The sequence below is a fragment of the Danio aesculapii genome, chromosome 3 (assembly GCF_903798145.1).
Source record: "Danio aesculapii chromosome 3, fDanAes4.1, whole genome shotgun sequence".
Taxonomy (NCBI): Eukaryota; Metazoa; Chordata; class Actinopteri; order Cypriniformes; family Danionidae; genus Danio; species Danio aesculapii.
Window position 1 is genome coordinate 26,266,756 of NC_079437.1, and position 22,664 is coordinate 26,289,419.

Below are 22,664 nucleotides of genomic sequence, written 5' to 3' on the forward strand. Positions count from 1 at the left end.
TGGCAGGGTAAACAATATGCACTAATGAGGTAAAAACCACAGGAACAGGTGGTGTAAGATTGACTGAAAAAAAATTGTGAGTGTCCAATCTCTGACTGATTTATATTTTCTCTGTCTCTCTACACTTGAGTCAGGCTGTATGTGAGTTGCATCCAAGGCTAGTTTTGATTGCTGTATAGCTGACAAACACATATGCACACATTCCCACACACTTTCACACATTTGACAGCACTGAAAGCAGGGGACTTGCTGAGGGGCAGGATAAAGTGCCCTAGAAGGCCTTGACTGTGAACCAATCCAACACTTCTCTTCTCTTGCCTGACATGACTGTCCTGGTTTCACCTACTCTATGACCAGCAGATTGCCTTTCACCTAACTAGTTACGTTTGTAAATTCATTTCCTCCAAGTATTGCCCCAAAATAATTACTCAGATGCTTTAAGTACAACATAGTGGTTACTGCAATCAAATTGTATGATTAAATCTACTAAGTATTAAAAGTGAAGTACAATAAATGTACTTGTGAAAAGATCTTATACATGAACTGATTCATTATTTGTAACATTATGTAACATTGATATTACTCTGTACCATATGTTTTTTTTTATTACACTGAAAAACAATCAGTTCTTACGAGTCCTTTTTTAATGAGTTGGACTATTCTGGTTAGGGATGAAATGATTATAGATTTTGGTTGTATGATTATAGTCTAAGGAATAATCACAGTTTTTACAATTATTATCCATTAATTAATTTCAAAACAGACTAGTTTAGAAAATCACATGAAAACTCTTTATATTTTAAAGTGTTATTTATTGCTGCTCAGTAACCAAATAATACAGCACAAAGTAATAATAAAAACAAACAATAGTCTACTTATTTTTCGACTATTTTAGGATAAGTAATAATTTTATGCTGAAAATAAATGACAGAAAAATGAATAAAAATAAATAAAAATAAGAATAAAAAATATATAGTATTTGTTTAATGAAACTCTAAGCTACACATTAATATTTACCTTTTAAAGAGAACAAATGTAGTGAAAGGCTGCTGAACCTCTGTCTGAAAGGCACTTTTGATCAACTATATTACAAAATAGTTTGGTAATGTGTATATTCCATACAGAGTATGATATGGTGGCCGAGAGAGCTTAACTTGCTGCAATTTAAGAAAACACATGCAGTTACAAAATACACCAGCAAATTAAAAATAGATCTTCACCCGTTTGACAGAACACATGCTGCAAATCCTCACAATGCATACAGATTAAAAAACGCGCTGCATTTTCCCAAAACACACACATCAATAAACGTGCTGCATTTCTCACAACACACGGAGCTGAACACGCAGCAGTATCGAAAGCTCAGGTCTAAAAAGTCCAGATGTAAAGGTATATGAGTCTCTGATCCAAACCTCACAGTAGATGGCTGTAATAGTCTTTTTAAGTAAGTCAACCGCCAATAAAACAAGAAGAAAAAAAGAAAGAAATGTTTTCAACTACGAAGTTCTTCTGTGCTCCCAATATGCATGCAAACCGAACTTGCGCACGCAAAAGATGCGATATATGAACGGCCCTTAGTTAATAGCCTCAGCCATAGATAATCCAGTGTGCGTACGTATTAGCCTCTGTGTACAAGCTCAAAACTTTAAACTAGTGCACAGTTGGCATAACTTTTAGTTGCAGCAGTTTTGTTCTGTGCAGAAACTCGTTGTTGAGAAGCCTTTATGATTAATTAACCATGACAAATTAAAGCGCAGTTAATAGTGAAATCGCTGCATCCCTGATTAGATTCACTAAAATGGACGTGTTCAAAAGAGCCATTTGTTGTATATCTGATTAAATAGTTTTATAAGGTTTTTTATAATTGTTATAATTTTTATAAATTATATTGACTCCATGCGAACTATTTGCTTTCGATTCAGCTGTGAATCATATGTTTTATGAATTGTTGTGCTTTTGAATTCACCATACAAAGAGACACAAAGGGCTCTATTTAAACGATCTAGGCCAGGGGTGTCCAAACTCGGTCCTGGAGGGCCGGTGTCCTGCATAGTTTTGCTCGAACTTCCTTCCACACACCTGCCTGGAAATTTTTGTATACCTAGAAACAGCATGATTAGCTAGTTCAGGTGTGTTTAATTGGGGTTGGAACTAAAATATGCAGGACACAGGCCCTCCAGGATTGAGTTTGGGCACCCCTGATCTAGGCGCAAAGTCTAAAGCACATGGTGCAAAAGCATTAAGGGCATGTCTGAATCCACTTTTGTTATTTTAAGGATGGAAAAATATGGTTTGTGTCACGGTTCATGATCTAACAGAGTTGTGCTTATTCTCTTAATGAGTTATATGTGTGTTTTGAGCATAATTTGCATTAAACCAATCAGAGTCTCACCTCTCATTCCCTTTAAGAGTCAGTTGCTTCGCGCCATGGCGCATTTGCTATTTACATGGCGGACTTTGTAAGTGGAAAAACTGAACGTTTCAGTAGCAAGAAAACAGTTAAACAGACCATCTGTAGTGAGGATAAAGAATGGGCTACCTCCATTCAGCCTCTTTACTTTCTCCTTATTTTGCTTTTTACTTTACCCCTTTACTTTCGTGGATGAGGAAACGGTGTTGTATGCACTCCACTGAAGAGTTAGTCTAGATATTTGATTTGGTTTAACTGCAAAGATTTGTTTCAAAACTATTTCTAACTTCCGTTTTAAATTCCAGCAAACAATAAATGAACAATAATAATGAAGTGTGGTCAAAAAACTGAGTTATATCCAAACACATGTCCTATTCTTATGCCCCATATGGTGATACACACATCACCAAAACCCGACAGATGGAAAAATCTAAACTTGTTTTTATTAAAACAAATATAAATATGCATATAATAAATAATACTGCTAATAATAACATTATAATAAAAATGCTAATTGTCATTAATTAACTGAAAAAAGCCTGAATAAACTGAAAATAATGTGCTCTGCTGGACTTTAGACCAGCTTTTACTTGGTCAATGGCGCAGTCCATTTCAGTTTTTTAGAATAGCAATGCACTAACAATGCGCCTTAACACACCTCCATTATAGACCGGATCACCAATGAGTCTACAAAGTGGCGCTATTGGATTTGCTATTATGTCAACATGGCGCAAAACGTAAAAATTAGGGTTGCGCTGGTCTGATAACAGCAGCAAATTGCACCATACACATCTTGCACCTTATTGCACTGGGTGTATGACATACCTGCCAACATTCCGATCATAAAATCCAGGAAATTTTATCCAGGGGTGGGGGGTAAGGTGTGCGCAATGTGGGGAGCAGGTATGAAGATGGTTGCGCGTTGGTTCGGTGCGGTGTTGGGGGGAATTGGAATTCCGTGAGTTTTCCGGGAAACAGAACAATGCGGTAGGTGGGTCTGAAATACGGGAGACTTCCGGGAAAAACGGGAGTGTTGGCAGGTATGGTATGATGAGGCCCAAAGTCTTTTCTATTATTCTAATTTATATAATCTCACAGCATAAGTATTTAACACAATGTTTACCGAGTGCTAAACTGCCATTTTATAGCCATTTTATTTTACAGTCTGTAATTTATAAGAATATGTTATTCCGTATCCTTCGATAGCCTGACCCCGAAGACACCTCAGTGTTTGCACATTACTGTAGCTGCAACATCTTAACTGATCCCTGATCTGTGTCATGTACATGCACGCTGACTGCTGACTGTGTGGTGCCCGTGTGACTCACCGCCCCCTCGGCCAGTGTCTGAAGCATTACATTGCACAGCGCTGGACGTGTCCCTTTAGAAGTTCACCTTTAATTGCGTGCTTTGTGTGGAGGTTTTTGTCATGGGAGTTGATGCAGGCTGAGCTCTGTCTCCTGTTGTTGTGCCTGTTGTTATGGATGTTGTTTCTGCCAGCTCACATAAGCCAGGACTGCTCAGTGAGACAGAAGTGTCCAACGCCACGGCCAAACTTCTGTTGCGAGGTCAGGGTGGGTCTCCATGGGTGTACCGCAAGTTTGTACCTATCAACATACATTAGAAGCGAGATTCAGATGCCAGTGGGCAGCGGAAAAAGAAAGCAGAGAGCTGTAAAAGTGGGGTAGATCTCTTCAGGCTGTTTGGGCTATAAATATCTGACTCCCATTTCTTTGATTTGCAAATCAGGAGGCGTTTTTTTCCCCCTTTTCCCATCCCTCTCCTGCATCACGCTATCATTTAGGGCTGTGCCGAGCATCTGCGATAATCTCTCTGCTAACACAGCATTACAGGGAGTTGAGCATGTAGCACAGGGCCGTGTCAGATCCTTTAGTCATGAGAAGCAAATGTTGTCTGTTCAGCTCCGTCTGCCAGCCCCATCCAATGACAATGTTCATTAGTGCACATGGACACATGTACCCTCTCTCACTCTTCTTCTCTTTCTGTCTCTCTCATCTGCCATGTCTCTGGCTCTGTTCCAATTCCTAGTGTGCTGCCTTGCTGCCTACTACAGCTGCCTTCTAATGCATAATTATAATGCAATATTAATATTAATGGTGGACATTTATAAGGTTTAAAGTATTTTAAACTGTTTTATTTATGTCAGCATTGCCTCTCATCTTCTTTTGCTTTTGTGGCTCTGGCTCATTTCCAAAATTGAGTGCGCTACTTTTGAGGAAGCGTCTTACTGAAAATAGACCCTAATAAGTAAGCATTGTGAACATTCTACATAGGCAAAAAGCTTCAAAGCACACCAAAGGCTCAATTCATAATTCATGATTAGTTTGTACGTTAGCAGAATATCAAGCTATTTCTTAAGGATCATGTGACACTGACAACTGAAGTGATGGTGCTGAAAAGCTTTGCCATCAAAGAAATAAATATCTTTTAAAATTTACAAAACATTGAGAACTGTTTGTGAGCATCAGATAATAAAAATCATAATGACCCCAAACATTTGAACTATTCTGTAAATTTCACCAGTATATAATTATACACTTAATTTATTAACTATATTTCACAGCTATAATTAGTTTCATACACAGCTACAATAGTTTAACATTTATTCATCTTTAAAAAATTTATTCAACACATCTATTCAACAAATCTTTTTCTTTAAAAATAGTTAGCATTTACATAATTGTGTGTTGTGAATATTTATTATTGTTACGTGACAGAACGTAATAATTATTTGTTCATTTATCTTATATGTATATAAATATATATAAATGAACAAATAAATAGATAAATGAACAAAATACAAATCTATCAAAATACAAATCTATCTATATATATATGTGTGTATATATATATATATATATATATATATATATATATATATATATATATATATATATATATGGCGACGCAGTAGGTAGTGCTGTTGCCTCACAGCAAGAAGGTCGCTAGTTCGAGCCTCGGCTGGGTCAGTTGGCGTTTCTGTGTGGAGTTTGCATGTTCTCCCTGCAACCCATTCGCATGGGTTTCCTCCGGGTGCTCTGGTTTCCCCCACAGTCCAAAGACATGCGGTACAGGTGAAATGGGTAGGCTAAATTGTTTGTAGTGTATGAGTGTGAATGAGTGTGTGTGGATGTTTCCCAGAGATGGGTTGCAGCTGGAAGGGCATCCGCTGCGTAAAACAAATGCTGGATAAGTTGGCGATTCATTCTGCTGTGGCGACCCCAGATTAATAAAGGGACTAAGCCGACAAGAAAATTAATGAATGAATGAATATATAAATATATACACACAGATTTGCATTTTATTTATTTATTTATTTATTTATAGATAAAGTATTTATCATTTTATAAAATTGCATATGAATATACAGTATATATATTGACCGAACACTATTGTCATTATCAATAAAAAAGGATTCGGTATGAAGCGCTTTAATTTTATTAAAATGTGGCTGCTAAGGTTCGTGCCTTGGAAGCAGTGCCAATAAGCTTGGGATGTAAGTTTGTCATTTCCAATGGAGTCATGGGACTTGTGCACCTCGCTCCAATATGCAATATTGATCAATAAATATACAGCAAGCACACAAATATGTTATTTTTGTTATTTTGCATGCAATTATTTGTGATTAATTGTTAAGGAGCACCACTTTTAACCAATGAATGTATCATAGAATTGTTTTCTCTGTCAAGTAAATGTGACTGAAATGAAGTTAGAAGGCAGCATAATTTCACTACCTACCATTTAGATCTGATTTTGAATCTTAATCATGTTTATAATGCCTAAAGTGCTGCCTACGAAGACTGCTTACAAGATTTCGAAACAGATCCCTTTTTCCATCTCACCCCACTATCTCCTTCCCAGGAGTGACAACAATCTGACTAGAGATGATTGTGTGTGTGTGTGTGTGTGTGTGTGTGTGTGTGTGTGTGCGTGTGTGCGTGTGTGTGTGTGTGTGTGTGTGTGTGTGTGTGTGTGTGTGTGTGTGCGCGCGCACGTGTGTGTGTGTGTGTGTGTGTTGGTGGAGGGTGATTGGGTGTTTTGGGGAGGCCGGGGATCTGATGTCTGTGTGTGAGCAGGTGAAGCCTCTCTGTGGAGCACAGCTCTTAAAGAACAGCTTGAGCCTGGCGCTCCTCCTCTGTTCCCATGCAGAGAGAGCTTTACCAACATGCCGTTCCGCGGCCCTCTCTATAGGGGGATCGGAAACTTTGAAGGAGTGAAAGTAGGTCAGCAACTTTTGCTGTGTTCTCTTCTTCCTTTTGATGTGAATTAAGCGAATGAACATAAAAAAAAAACATTAAATGGTAATGAAACTGATATTGGACTCACCATTTCAACTTAACAACAGCTTGTTTCCATGTGTTATTAATTGGAACTTTTTAGTATTAGTAGTCAATTAAGGTTAAAGTGCTGAAGTTAATTTTAATCCAAGTTCAAAAGCCTGTAAGTAGAGATGCACCCATTGTAATTTTAATGCCCAATTCAGATATTTTTTTAAATTTGACATGCCGATACCAGGTTTTGCTGATTTTCTTTCTAAGACGTATAATTGATATCATATGCAAACAAAAATATGCTTTTATACATTTTCTTTAAATTAATAATTTAAAAAATGATGTCAAGGTCTGTTTCATCAGCTGTTAATAATATCAACTGGCTGGAATTAGTCAGATTATCGGCCGGTAACCAGTTAGACCGGTCGGTCGTACCGCTTGTGATTCACCATGAAATCAATTATTTACATTTTTTAAAATTGCTATGTTGAAAGTCTTTTCCAACAAAATGTTTATGTTCATCTAGACAACCTGTCACAGAGATGAACTCTGTAATTGTCTCCTCCAAACATTAGAGGGCTCCCTCACCGAATACTGACTTCAGACACTCTCACATACACTAGCTGGTACTGATTGATTTGCCCAGTTGTCAGCAACTTTCTCTTCTATATAAGCAGCTTGCGCTACTATTGTTAAACTATTGTTATACTATTACTATTATGTACTATTGTTATACTGCCGCCAGCCCCGACCTACAAACTGTTTACTGTCGTCAGTTGCTCTTAAACCTTTTTGTAGTTTTGCCAGAATGGTGTTTTGACCATCATTCTAATAAAAACCTGCTAATGGATCCAACTCTGAATGATGCTTTGTTACAAAGTGAAGTTTATTTATAAACTAATTTCGAGAGGAAGTGCTTATGATTGATAGCAGCTGGTCCTCATTAGCTAATGCATGATTCAGTCAGACGATTCCTTATACACTATGAATAACCAGAGTATCTTACCTTAGCCATCTTAGCCTTGAAGATCCCCCCTTCCACCCCTACTCCTCCCATTTCCTTGTCAGGGCAGCACGGAGGCCTAATGTTTAGCATCATTGCCTCACAGCAAGAATGTCACTGGCTCAGATCTTACCTGGCCAGGTCGGCGTTTCTGTGTGGAGTTTGCATGTTCTTCCCGTGTTTGCGTGGGTTTTCCCCAGGCTCTCCAGGTTCCTCCCACAGACAAAAACATGTAATACAAGTAAATTGACAAAACTAAATTGACATTATAGACAAGCGTTGAATCCAGGATTCACTCTATAGCATTCATAATCTACATCTACCATTATCAAGCAGGGGAGTTCTCGAGACCTACCTGAACTCGGACTCCCCTCTCACCCTGCAACAGGGGGGAGCCCCGGGCTCGAGGATCTCACGAGCTCAGGGCTCTCTCCCGGGAATACCAAACACGCTTTATAATCAATCATCAGCTAAGGGCGAACTCCTGAAACAGCTTTTTTCTAAGAGCTTATTCTGCTCTTATTCTAACTATTGCTTACAGTGCATGTTAGAAACAAAATGCCTACATCAGAATTAACATATTTATGTCTTTTGGGTCAAAAATAAACCAGAACCTTTTAGAAATAATGGCAACAAAATAAATAAAATACTTTAAGTCTAAGATGAGGGGGGCAAAAAATGGCTATGCACAATTAAACTAAATCTTATACTGAAGTGAAATGGATAAATGATCACTAAAAGGTGGTCTAAAGAACAGTGTTTGAGTAGGGTTTGTCATTTGTCATGGTGGGCTCACTCACATATGGACAGATCTCAGGGTTTATCATAAAAACATGTATTTATTTACAATAAACACTCACAACAGGCTGGACAATGAATAAACTGATATTAATACACAAGACATGATTAAACTGAATACATACAGGGGTGTGACACAGTGTAACTAATGAAAATGAACAAACGGCGGGAAAACAGAACAAAGGAATCACATGACATAAGCAGAAGCACATGGAACAAACACATGGGACGTCACATGACACAACAACTACATGAACACAACACAGACACACCAGACTCATTACACCAAGGAAGATCATGACCATTGGAATTGCATGGGAGTTGATTCATCACATCATTAGTTTGGTTTTTAAAACATTCCTGAACTTCAGCATTCACAACAAGCTAATTACACACCTATGAAAAATAAGATTCAGAAATATTTGCAACCTCGCATCTGTTCTTTGTTTACATGTTTAGTAATGTAAGAGTGCGATCAACCTGTCTTTCATATGAGATAATCCAATATCAAACAACAATAATCCCATCAATTCTCAACAGATGTAATCAAGTATTAGCTTGCTCTCTCTCTCTCTCTCTCTCTCTCTCTCTCTCTCTCTCTCTCTCTCTCTCTCTCTCTCTCTCTCTCTCTCTCGCTCTCTCTTTTTGATGGTTGAATGGCAAGTTTAAAAAGTTACCAATGTTAAAAGGTTACCAAGTATTTCAAACCAAGACATCAAACATTCATATTTTAATGGAATATTTCCGTATTTCTAATAAATGATTTAACTGTGCATATCATTAATTAAATGTATGTGCCCTCATAATATCTTCCCCTACCTTGTCAATGATGGCATGTTTACTGGCATGAGGGTGGTATCAAAATGTCACTCCATTCCGTTGGTCTTGTCCTACATTTTTTGTTTCTTGTTGGAGAAGCGGTTTCACTCAGGTATGTATCACGCTGACTTTAACACATACAGAAATCTTTTCGGTTTCACCTGTATACTAAAGTTGCGTTGGCTCTGAGCCGCGGGCTAAAGTGAGATAGAGGACAGGACGGGGCGGCTGACCCAGTTACACTTCCCTCCTTCAGCAGTGCGGATCACAGATGGCTCACACTGCCTTATATAAGCACTTTAATTTACTGTTACTAAATGTTTATATTTCTCTGCCCATGCCCTCACGTTGAATGCCAGAGGGGGCCGTTTGCAGCAGACCTTTGATTTGATGCATTTTATGAGATGTCAGATCGCCGTATTTCACAGCCATCTGAGCGTAGACATTTCCAGACGCATTTGCAATACTGAGGAATTTAAAGAAGTCTTAATAAGATAACATAAAGGGCTTTTTATCTTTTCAAAGGTCAGGATATTTTTAATATTACATGCATGGTATAGACTGTGTTGATTCTAGTCCAATTAGACTGCGGTAAAACACCAGGCTGCAGTGAAAAAATATTTTTTATAGGTTAATTATGAAGTACGTCTGGAATAGGAGGGAAACATGAACACTGTTCATTTTTATCTAGCTTCTCGCTCAGTGATACTTGTACAGTTTCATGTCAGATAGGAACTGGTTCTATTGTATGTTACAGCAGGTCTACTCAGGTTGCAAGCTTCTTCTATTAAAACAGTTCAACTATTTTATCAAAAGTAATAATAAATTGTAAATGTTATTCATGAAAAAACCTGACAAAACACTGCCTTCATGCCTCAAACGAACGAATGAATGAACCTTGAAATTCTAAATGGGTTTTTTAAATTGAAATTCAGCTCTGTAATTTTAACATTTATTAAAATAATTAACATTTATTTAATTATTAATTTTTTTTCGACTACTTCTTCCGCCATTCATTTTCATCTGCAGCTGACGTCAGAACAGCAGAAGCTGTTACTAATTCACCAACATCACTTTAGAGCTAGTATTTGAATGATTCTCTAGCGTAATGTCTAAAGTGATGACAAAACAGGTGATTTTGCTTAAAGTTAAAGATTATAAGGCTGACCGACATGAAATTCCATCAGTCTACAGAGATATCTCAACGTATTTCTCTGTTGCAGTTGGGATTTCACAATAATTAACCTCAAAAAAGCCAAAATAATACAACTCTAATATTACAACCTATGTTACAGTAAACAGCACTGTAATCATTACATACAGTTGAAGTCAGAATTATTAACCCCCATTTGATTTTTTTTCTTTTTTAAATATTTCCCAAATGATGTTTAACAGAGCAAGACAATTTCCACAGTATGTCTGATAATATTTTTTCTTCTGGAGAAAGTCTTACGCCATTTTAAGTTGAAAATTATTAGCCCTTTTAAGCTATAAATTTTTTCGATAGTCTACAGCAGTGTTTCCCAACCCTGTTCCTGGAGGCACACCAACAGTACATATTTTGGATGTCTCCCTTTTCTGACCCAATAACTTCAGGTGTTGGAGTCTCTTCTGATGTTATGATAAGTTGATTCAGGTGTGTTTGATTAGGGAGAGGTTGAAAATGTGTACTGTTGGTGTGCCTTCAGGAACAGGGTTGGGAAACAATGGTCTACAGAACAAACCATCGTTTTACAATAACTTGCCTAATTACCCTAACAAGCCTAGTTAACCTATTTAATCTAGTTAAGCCTTTAAATGTCACTTTGAGCTGTATAAAAGTCTTGAAAATATCTAGTAAAATTTTATTTACTCTCATTATGGCAAAGATAAAATAAATCAGTTATTAGAAATTAGTTATAGTTAACTATTATGTTTAGAAATGTGCTAAAAAAATCCTCTCTCCGTTAAACAGAAATTGGAAAAAAAAAAATAAACATGGGGGTTAATAATTCAGGGGGGCTAATAATTCTGACTTCAACTGTAAATCATATATCATTACATAAAACAAATTAAATAGTAATTTTTGGAACTTGTTCCTTTATATAAACTGCCCAAATTTCATAATGCTATACATAATTGTAAATAATAAATGCTAAAAAAGTTTTTAGTTCTGACTGCTTGTATCACGGTATATAAAAACATGAGGTAATACGACATGCAATAGTTATCATTAGAACAACACGTCCTAAACTGTTTTTCAGTCCGAGCGCGTGTCTGACATCAGCTCACCCTCAGGTTCCGTCTGATCAGACCAAACATCTGCTCTGCCGCAGATGCTGATTGGCTGAGAGTGAACCAGACGCCCTGTCAATCAAGCTGATGAGTACACAGAGAGTGGGCAGCCAGCGGAAAATGAGCCACAAAGTCAATAGAGGGCCAGTCAATGGTGACACTTTGGCTGTTTAGACTTGTCCTTAGGAAAGTTCACGAAAACTTTTGCCAGTTTTTTGTTTGTTTTTTCTGTGTGTAGCAGAGGAAATCAAATGTTGAACACATGGCTGTATTAAGACAGATGTGGCAGGGCTGAGCTGCACAAAGCTGCTCCATCTCTGTTTTCGCTCTGATTTGTCTGAACAAAGCAAACCACGTTTTCCCACTTTTACTCTCTCGGAATTGAGTTTAAAGTCACGTAATATTTTTTCAATTTGTGTAAACTCCAGTAGGAAGAAATACGATTCTCACACAATGACTGTAGGGGTGAGAATTGTGAGTCTCTGGCAGTTTCATCCGTTCAATTTTTTTTCAGACCGAGTCTCCTGACTGTGATGGAATATAATGAGTGAGATTATTAACATCTTTGTCGAGAGATTTCGAAAAAGCCGTAAAGCAGGAGAGCTACGCAAAAAGGCTCTATTTGCTCTCTTTTTATAGCACAATCGAGAATCGATAGGGATATTAAATGGATGCTTTATTTCTTAATGGAAAGTGTTGATATTTAAATAACTCAAGACTGCATTGAGTTCTGATGATCTTATGTATTACCTTACTCACAGATTCCCCTAAAATAAGTTGATAAAAATAAAAATTGAGTAAAACTGACTTTATGTACTGTATGTGTGAACAGACGCCACACATAAATATTATTTTATATGAATTAATTTAATGTTTTTAAATGTGTATTAAGCTTATTTAATAAGCTTTGTTTGCTTATTTGATAAGCTTGTTTGCTTATTTGGGCGACACGGTGGCTCAGTGGTTAGCACTGTTGCCTCACAGCAAGAAGCTCGCTGGTTCGAGTCCCAGCAGGGCCAGTTGGCATTTCTGTGTGGAGTTTGCATGTTCTCCCCGTGTTCATGTGGGTGTCCAAAGACATGCGCTATAAGTGAACTGAATAAGCTAAATTGGCCATAGTGTATGTGTGTGAATGAGTGTGTATGGATGTTTCCCAGTACTGGGTTGCAGCTGGAAGGGCATCCACTGTGTAAAACATATGCTGGATAAGTTGGCGGTTCATTTCGCTGTGGCGAGCCCTGATGAATAAAGGGACTAAGCTGAAGGAAAATGAATGAATGAGTGTGCTTATTTGTTTTGATATGTGTTTTCTATGTATTTTTTAAATTATTTATTGTAAATTTGTAGTTTTTTGTTTATTTGTTAGCTTTGCACTAAGTTAGATAGTTTGTTGTGTTTTGGCTGCAGAAGGAGAGCAGGTAACTCCTAATTGTCTATTCGGGGCTCAAACCAGCTACCTTCTTGCTGTGATGTGACAGCACTACCCAGTGTGCCCCTGTGTGGCCCCTAATACTTTATTTAATTGTTTGGAATTATATGTGAATTTCTATTTATTTATTTGTTTTTATTGATATGTAAACAACCCCTTTTTCATTTCTATATTGGTGCAGTTTGATTAATTTAAGGGCCGGATTTAGTTTGGTTGGGAGTTTTTAAATTTATTTATCTTTACTTTGGTTTTAGGATTCTCTTAACATCTGTGCCCCAAAAACTCAATTTCTGTTTCATTTACTCATTGGCTTAATAATTTTTTTTTTATGGCAAAGTGTTTGTTTTGTTTTTTCCTCATATGAAAATGAAAATTATTATTATTATTATTTTTGCAAAACATGTCTCCTGTTTCAATCAAAGTATCCTGACTGAGTAGTCATAAAACAAAGCACTAAAAAGTAATTTGAATATCATTGTTCAGATAATTGCCTTGTAAGAATTTATTGAATTTCTAGATATATATTTTTAATTCACTGATGTTATAGCAGGACTCATGACAAAGTGTTGAAATCTGAATCTCTTGCGGAAACACATGTGAGATTAGCAAGTTTGTTTTTTTTTCAGGAAAATCCAAGAACCCTGAAGATGCCCAAAGTAGGGCCCGCAGGCCAAAGTTGGCCCATTACAACCTTTGATTTGGCCCACCATCCTAACTTAGAGCAGTGGTTCTCAAACTTGGGGTCGTGACCCCTGCGGGGTAGCATGATCACCTCACAGCAAGAAGGTCGCTGGTTCGAGCCCCGGCTGGGTCAGTTGGCATATTTGTGTGGAGTTTGCATGTTCTCCTCGTGTTTGCGTGGGTTTTCTCCGGGTGCTCCGTTTTCCTCCACAAGTCCAAAGACATGTGCTTTAGGTGAATTGGGTAAGCTAAATTGTCCGTAGTGTATGTGTGTGAATGAGTGTATGGATGTTTCCAAGTGATGGGTTGCAGCTGGAAGGGCATCCGCTGCGTAAAACATATGCTGGATAAGTTGGTGGTTCATTCTGCTGTGGCGACCCCAGATTAATAAAGGGACTAAGCCGAAAAGAAAATGAATGAATGAATATATGTAATAAGTCCATATAAAATGTAAAAAATACTATATTAATTAATGTAAAGCAATCTTTTCTAGTCATTTTTAATTATTAATAAATAAATTAGGAATTTATCCATGGCAACTATATTTACCTTTGGCCCACTAGCCTCAATCAAGTTTGGTTTTTGGCCCTTCATGAGAAAAAGTTTGATTGATTCCCTGATTTAGGGAGTACATTACCATTTTTTTATTTTTTTTTTACAAATTAAGACTACTTTTCATTAGTTGAGATAAAGGTTGTAATAAAATAACATAATAATCCATTTTTATTTCAGAGAAGCAGGAGAAAAGTTAAATGGCTGAGACAGCAGCTAATATAATTTTGTTGATGAAAAGAGGACAATAAAACAGGCCAATAAAAGACACAGCACTGAATGTGACTATCAGGATTTTCATTGGATCTTGTGACATTTTTCTTCACAAGTTTGTGTATTTGCTAGAGTTTGTTCACTGTTGAAGTCTGCTATGGTGAGCAGCCATGGCCTTATGGTTAGAGAGTTGGACTTTTGATCAAAAGGTTGCGGGTTCAAGCTTTGGGTAGTGAATTACTTTCCAAAGTTCACTTTACCAAAAGAATTACTCTCTTCTTTGAGCAAGGTACAAAACCCCCAACTGCACCCTTGGCAGCCCACTGTTCTGGATTGTATCTTCCATGGTATAAGTTGCTTTGGATTAATGTAAATGTATATCGGATCCTGCTGTTGACATGCTGTTTTTTACGTATGTCAGTGTGTGTAAAGCATTGTGTGGTTTCAGGTTTAGTAGCTCTGGGTGTTACGTCACAGCCTCAAGCGGCCTTGATTGACATCTCCCAGGAGTGCCATTTGTCTGCTGAAGTATAACAAGTGCCAGTAACTCTGTACTGTTTGCTGGCAGCCAATCAAAATGAAGTAGGAGCACTTAACTTGGGCTGGTTGCATTTCTCCCAGAACCTGCTTTGCCATGTGATGAAAGAGCGAACAACGTTTGTTTTTGAAGTCCATTAAATATGGCATCTACTTTAGTGATTTTAATAAGTTAGGTTGTGACATTTGCAGCTTTTTTTTTCTGCAGTGCAAATGGACACAGTACAAACCACAGGGCAGAACATCCATCCGTTACAACACTCAGGCCCTGCCCAGAGCTGCTGTATACATAATCTGATTTAAGCTCAGTATGTGTGTGTGTGCGTGTTCTCTGGCTGCTGAATAAATGAATGCAAGCTAAGGAAAAATGACAACGAAATAGCGTAAGACAATTGACGTAAAGCTTAAATGTTAATTATTTCATTATTTGGCTTCTTTTAGAAGTGATTAAATGCAATTTCCGTAGTGCAGTTGTACTCTCTTGCTTTTTTAGTCGCTCGCTCAACTCTTATTCTTAACCGCTGCTTAAAAAGATAGTAAAATTAATATTCTGTCATACTTAATTCATCATTGTTTCATTATAAATGCACATGACTTACTGTCCTTTGTAGAATGCAAAGAAGTGAAACTAAATAGCATTATAAAAGCATTATAAAAGTCTTTTGAAGGCATATGATACTGTAGCTTTGTCTGAAAAAGTAGTACTTTTATCATTAGCTAAAAATTAGATTGTTATTATTAAGTAAAACATATTATTAAAATGAATTAAAAACAATTAAATTAACAATTGAATATTGTCTGAAACAGTTAAAAACTACATAGGCTCATTCTGAAAACATAGCCCTACAATATATACTTTTCTGGAGATCGGGAATTATGAAGCCAGAGCTACTTATGACTGCGTTTCATCTTTAAAATGAACGCTACGGTCCGGTATGATGCTGTTCCTTTTCTCGCATAGCAGCTGACCGCTTACCTCCATGTGGATGGCTTTTTCCACTGTTACCAGTTTGTTCGGTAGATCGACATGTACGTAGGTGGACTTGAAATGCAGAGGGGAGTTGACCGCGACAGCAGTATTCGAGGAGAAGAACGGTTCCAGAAAGCAGGTAAGACAAAAGACAAAAAATGAAATAAACAGGTAAATAACAGGGTGGGAATGTGGTCAAATCTGAAAACGTGGTAAAAAATCAGGCTGCAGTAAGGGCTTTTCTTTTTTGCATTGATTTTGAAAATACTGCAGTTGGGTTTAGTAAAGTGAGTGCATGGGTCAATCTGTGCAGGATTTACGTGAGAACAACAGCCGCAAATTGCACTTGCTAGAGAAATTTGAGATCTGAAAAAGCATAAACAGCGGCCTCTGGTGGATTTGCAAAAACAAAAACTGCAAAAAAAAACTAGCTCCTGGGACGTATTTGCCGATCTCCAGAAATGTATATAGGGGTACATAACCAGAAAAAGTCTGAGTTGGTTGAAATCCTAAACAAACTGTTTTGCTTGTCTTGTTTTTGACTTTAAATAAAAACTATTCAATAAGTTTACCTACTAATTTACTTGTTAATAAAAGTATAATACTAGAACTGAATTAAAGATAAGTATAAACATTTTCCAAATTATGTAAATTAACAAAAAAAATTTATTATTACTTAAAAATGAAATAACTTGAAACTAATTTAGCTGATTCACGAAATAAACATTATTTATTATTTTATTATATCATTTTATTTTTATAATAATTATGAAAACACTAAAATATATGGACTGGAATGGGCTATAAACGCATCAGGCTGAAAGTCATTACAGAAAATCAATTAATATTGAGGAACCACTTTGTATCAGTAGTTTGAATTAGTTTTTACTTATGTTTTTTACTTTTAGTAATTACTAATTTGTTCACTCATTTAAGCTAAACAGATGCCACAAATATAGTACACATTCTCATTACTGTGTTGACTTGTTTTAAAATGTGGGCATGTTGAACAGTTTTTTCCAGGTTTACAACTTTAAAAAGATTTGAGGTTGAGTAAATAATGACAGTTGTTTTTTATAAGTGCCTTCTGTGCACCTTAGATGCGATGCAACCCAAACAAAATGAATATTTTATTAAAGCTTGGCTGCCTCGGTATTAAAAGCATTGGAAATTTTGCTGTGGCCGTTCTACCATATAATGCTTTGTTTTGAGTCATCAGGTCATTTCAGAGAAAAAAAGATGCCTGCTCCATGTTACATTCCCTGCCACATCCAATGATTACCAGCCACCCTGACACTGACCTCTCTGACCGACTGTGTGATTTGTGGATCATCATCTCCCTGGACAAGCTGCGTCACAGATCATGACATGTAAAGATTGAACAAACAAGTTGAATAGAGTGCAAACATGCAGTTCTCCTCAGAATGACAGCGCTGGTAATGTGATTAGTAATCTGATGATGTAAACATAAAGGACTCAGAGAGGAACGTCCTCAGGAATTTTCTGACAGGAGTGGGGCAGTGCCCAAAGAGGAGAGAGAGAGAGAGAGAGAGAGAGAAAGAGAGGGAGAGAGAGAGAGAGAGAGAAAGAGAGGGAGAAAGAGAGAGAGACTATCTGCGTTCAGAGAAAGTTTATCTGCCTTTGTCAGCTTGCCCCTGTGGGGTTTTGGTGCTTGTTAAAAAGTCCTGACAGAAAAACAGCAGCAGTAACAAAAAGACAGTTGTGAGTGCAAGCTCAGTGAGCATGTAGATGAACAAACTTGAGCCGTCTGCTATTTTTAAACTTTATCTTGCACCAAAAAGTGTCTTTTGCTTCTTGTTGGCTCACTTTTGCAACATATCTCACTCTATCGAGACTTCAGATGATCATCCATTTAACTTCTCTGTATTTAAGTGATGTTTTATAAACAAATTTCGGGAGGAGCATGCGCAGATGTTTCAGCAATTCAGTATGTCATTGACAATCATTCTATTATCCAATCAGTATTAGACCAAACTCCTATAAATACCAAAGCTGTCCTACCTGCAGTATCTCACGACTTTAGCATCCCTCCACCACCCCGACACCTCACCTCTTAAACATTATATACCCGGGGAGAGCGTTCTCTAGACCCTTCGCTCGAATCCCAACTTCTCTCTATTCGCTGATAAGGGGAATAACACGAGCTGGGATGTCTTCCCCGGGCTCAGAGCCCTCTCCCCAGACAGCATGCCAAATACGCTTTATTCTTAAACATCTGTAAGTGTGAACTCGTGATTTAATTATCATACTGTGTGTGTGTGTTTTTAAAGTTCAGATGAACTGATTGGCCTTGTGATGTTTAAAGTACAGGCTCAGTCTAAGTCTAGTAATTGTAAAGTGCTTTAGGGGGCTCACTGTAACAGGAAGGCACTGTGATCATTCATTCATTACCGCCGCTTGTTTGAGGTAAAATATAACCTCTGTTCTCTATTGATCTCCTGACAGTTTCCAGCAAGGATCAGGTCTTATTCAGAAGTGGGCATGGGAATTAATGAAGGGATCTGACTGGGCTAGCATGGAAGATTCATTATGAAGAGTGGAAAATACTCTTTATTGCTACAGATTGTGATTTCAAGAGGTGCTTAGAAGTATTAGGTTGAAAAATGCAGGGCCTTTTATCTTGTAGTACACACACCTGAAAATGTAAATAGTCATAAAAAAGATGATGGGATCACCTTTTGGTAATAGTTTCGGCACCAATTCTCACTAACCCAACTGCCACCTAATAACTACTATAATACATTCATTCATTCATTAACCTTCGGCTTAGTCTCTATTTCAGAGGTCACCACAGCGCCAACCATTCCAGCATATTTTTTACACAGCAGATGCCCATCCACCTGCAACCCAGTATTGGGAAAAACTACTATAATAATAAGCAGAATATTAGGAGTTTTTTACACTATTCACAGTGAATAGTTAGTTAATAATGAGAATTCTACCTCAAAATAAACTGTCACCAGTATTTTTATTTTATGTTTTTTTTGTAAACTTTAATATATAGTTAGATTGTTTGCAGTACACTATATGTATTAAACAACAACATAAGATGTTTAAGGACAAAATATAATGCATATAACAGATCATTTGAATCAATAATGTGATTTGTCATATTGATTTAATTCTGAGAATGTCAATTACAATCGTTTTTTTTTACTTTAATTATGTTATTTTTAGTGTGAGTGCTTAGAACAGTCACCTCATAGCAAGAAGGTCACCGGTTTGAGTTCTGGCTGGACCAGAAGGTCTTTCTGTGTGGAGCTTGCATGTTCTTCCTGTGTCTGCGTGGGTCTCTTCTTGGTGCTCCGGTTTCCCCCACAGTCCAAAGACATGTGATACAGGTTAATAGGATAAACTAAATTAGCCATTGTGTGTAGATGAGAGAGTGTGTGGGTGTTTCTCAGCACTGAGGGTTGTACTCTCTGTGCTGGGTTGCATCAGGAAGGGCATTTGCTGGTAAAATATATGAGAAACTGGTGGTTCATTCCATTGTGGTGACCCCTGATAAAGCTTTTATGTTGGATATGAGAATAAGCTTTTGAGAATATTGAGAATAATAATTTAATTACTTTACCAAATGTTATAGTATAGTTTTTAGCTAATATAATCACTTTATTTTACTAATATTACCCATTTACGATACATAACAATAACAACATATATATATATATAAATATATATATATATATATATATATATATATATATATATATATATATATATATATATATATATATATATATATATATATATATAGATACACTCACCGGCCACTTTATTAGGTACAGCTGTCCGACTGCTCGTTAACGCACATGGCAGCAACTCAATGCATTTAGGCATGTAGACATGGACACGACGATCTGCTGCAGCTCAAACAGAGCATCTGAATGGGAAAGAAACGTGATTTAAGTGACGTTGAATGTGACACGATTGGTGCATTCTCACACACAACCATCTCTAGGGTTTACAGAGAATGGTCCGAAAAAGTTGCTGACCATGTTCATCTCATTATGACCACAGTGTACCCATCTCATAATGCGCAAATAATCTCAGACTGGTTTCTTGAACATCACAATGAGTTCACTGTCCTCAAATGGCCTCCACAGTCACCAGATCTCAATCCAATAGAGCACCTCTGGGATGTGGTGCGACAGGAGATTCGCATCACAAAGAATTAAGGCAGTTCTGAAGGCAAAGGGGGGTCCAACTCGATACTAGTAAGGTGTACCTAATAGTGTGTCTGGATAAAGATAGATGGATGGATGGATGGATGGATGGATGGATGGATGGATGGATGGATGGATGGATGGATGGATGGATAGATAGATAGATAGATAGATAGATAGATAGATAGATAGATAGATAGATAGATAGATAGATAGATAGATAGATAGATAGATAGATAGATAGATAGATAGATACTTAATATAGATGTAGTATTGGAAGCTTTTGATCTTTGCTGCTCTTGGAATATGATCCAAGAATGTGAACATTAATCTCACATCAATAAAAACTATATTTTTGTCTATGGTTACTGTGTTTTCCCTTTGTAGGTCACAATATATTATATGAATGCATGCTGCTGAAAACAGAACCAATGACAGTTTGTCAGTTCTCCTCCCTTAAATCATCTCTTGCTGGTAATGCGGTTAGTAATCTGTATTTCACTTGTACTGCGAGGTGAACACCTTGTTGTCTAAGGCAGCTGTCAGTCACGTCCCCCAAGGCTAACAGAGAGTGTTCTGCAAAATCTGTTTTTGAGAAACTCATGACAGTTATGTAATGAACACTTCATGAGACAGTGGCGTAGTCATTACTCAGAGCGCAGCATCCAGAGCTTTACAGACCCTCTTCATCATACCTCCACCCATCTCCTCTATCTATCTCGCCTCTTTTTTTTTCATCGTGGAGGAATGTCATTAAATATTCAGAAGAATCTGTTCCAACAGGATCATAAATAATGCTTCTCTCCCAGTTGTGACACGCAAAGTGATGAACCTTTATATCGCAAGTTTTTCAGACATGATCTTAAAGAGAATAATCATGTCTTTTGTTCGCAGGAGAGCTAATTGCACTTTGGTGAGGGACGTTTCACCGGGGTGATGTTTTTTCTTTCTTCCTTTCTCTGTTTCTCTTTCTCCAGACCCCCCTCTATCTCTCGCTTTCTCTGTCACCGGCATGTCAGTATAATTGAATTTCTGCACACGTTCCCCTTTTTCATCAATCACACGTGCTGATAAGGTAGGTTTAGGAGGGACACTCAGGCAGAGCACACACAGAGAGAGAGAGAAATATAAAAAAAGAGAAACAGACAGGAGTGAAGGGAGATGAAAGGAGAGAATGAATAAGGAGAGGGGGGAAAAGCACTGACTGAATGGAAAACAGAGAAAGACTGTGATCTTATGGAGTTGTGTAACTAGTGACGGTGGTGCTGCAGTGCAGTGCTTTATCTCTGGGAACGTTCACCTGAAAGTGTCCCGCCAAGTAGAATTACTGGGAATTCAGCAGTGTTCATCATTATGCACATTATGAGTTTGAGTGAAATACAGTGAAGAAGGAGTTAAGCTTTGAGAATGTTTATTCAACTTGATTCAATTATATTTACCTTATTCGGAACTGTGAATCAGGTAACAGCATATCTTTATCTCATAAGCTGCAGTAATGAGACTTTGACACTAGGTCAGGCATAGGCAAACTCGATCCTCGAGGGCCGGTGTCCCTGCAGAGTTTTGCTCCACCACTAATCAAACACACCAAAACACCCTAATTAGTGTCTTCAAGATCATTAGAAAGCTACAAGCAGGTGTGTTTGATTAGGGTTGGTGCAAAACTATGCAGGGACACCGGCCCTCCAGGATCGAGTTTGCCCATGCCTGCACTAGGTCTTTTGGCATGCACACAGGTTGTTTGACATCAGACTTTGGTTTGTTTGGCTGATGGTTTTCTGAACTCCAGTGCACACCTGTGAATCACACCTACTGCAAGTACGTAAGTAAAAGGGATATTTCACCCCAAAATGAAAAATTCGGTTGTCATTTATTCACTATTTACTTGAAGCTGTTTGACTGTTGAACACAAAAGAAGATACTTTGAAGAAAGTTGGAAACCTGGAAACCTGTAATTGTCTTCCACAGCACAGTTAGTCTTCCATAGTATTTGTTTCTCCTGCTTGACTTTCTTCAAAATATATTAGTTTGTGTTCAACAAAATAAAGCAACTCATGAAGGTTTGGAACCTCTTAAGAGAGAGTAAATAGTGAGTACATTTTCATTTTTGGGTGAAGTATTCTTTTAAGTGGTAATATAGTTCATGTTAAATGGTCACTGTCTGCGATGTACAGTATAGGTCAACGCATCTTTAGTTATGTACTCACTCGCTTTCCTGACAAGCTTGATTGATGCATTACAAGCAGAGAGAATTTGTAGCCCATTTTCACTTGCCTTCTGTAGACATTGGCTTTTGTCTTGTTCTTTTACACCTTACAAACAGAGGCATGTGCCTTCTTGTGTTGCCACTGAATACTGAACTAAAGTCCACAATAAAATTTGAGCAAAGAAATCAACCGAATCCTTACTTCAACAAACCTCAGAATTATATGTTGAAATAATTTTTTCCAGACATGTTTTGTGAACAGATTAGCATAGGTCAAGCAACTTAATACTGAT

At 37.4% G+C, this 22,664-nt stretch overlaps 1 protein-coding gene across 1 annotated transcript in view; it reads left to right on the forward strand.

Annotated features, from left to right (window-relative positions):
- Nucleotides 1–22,664, forward strand: part of grin2aa (glutamate receptor, ionotropic, N-methyl D-aspartate 2A, a) — a 203,999-nt gene that overhangs the window by 81,050 nt on the left and 100,285 nt on the right. The window lies entirely within an intron of this gene.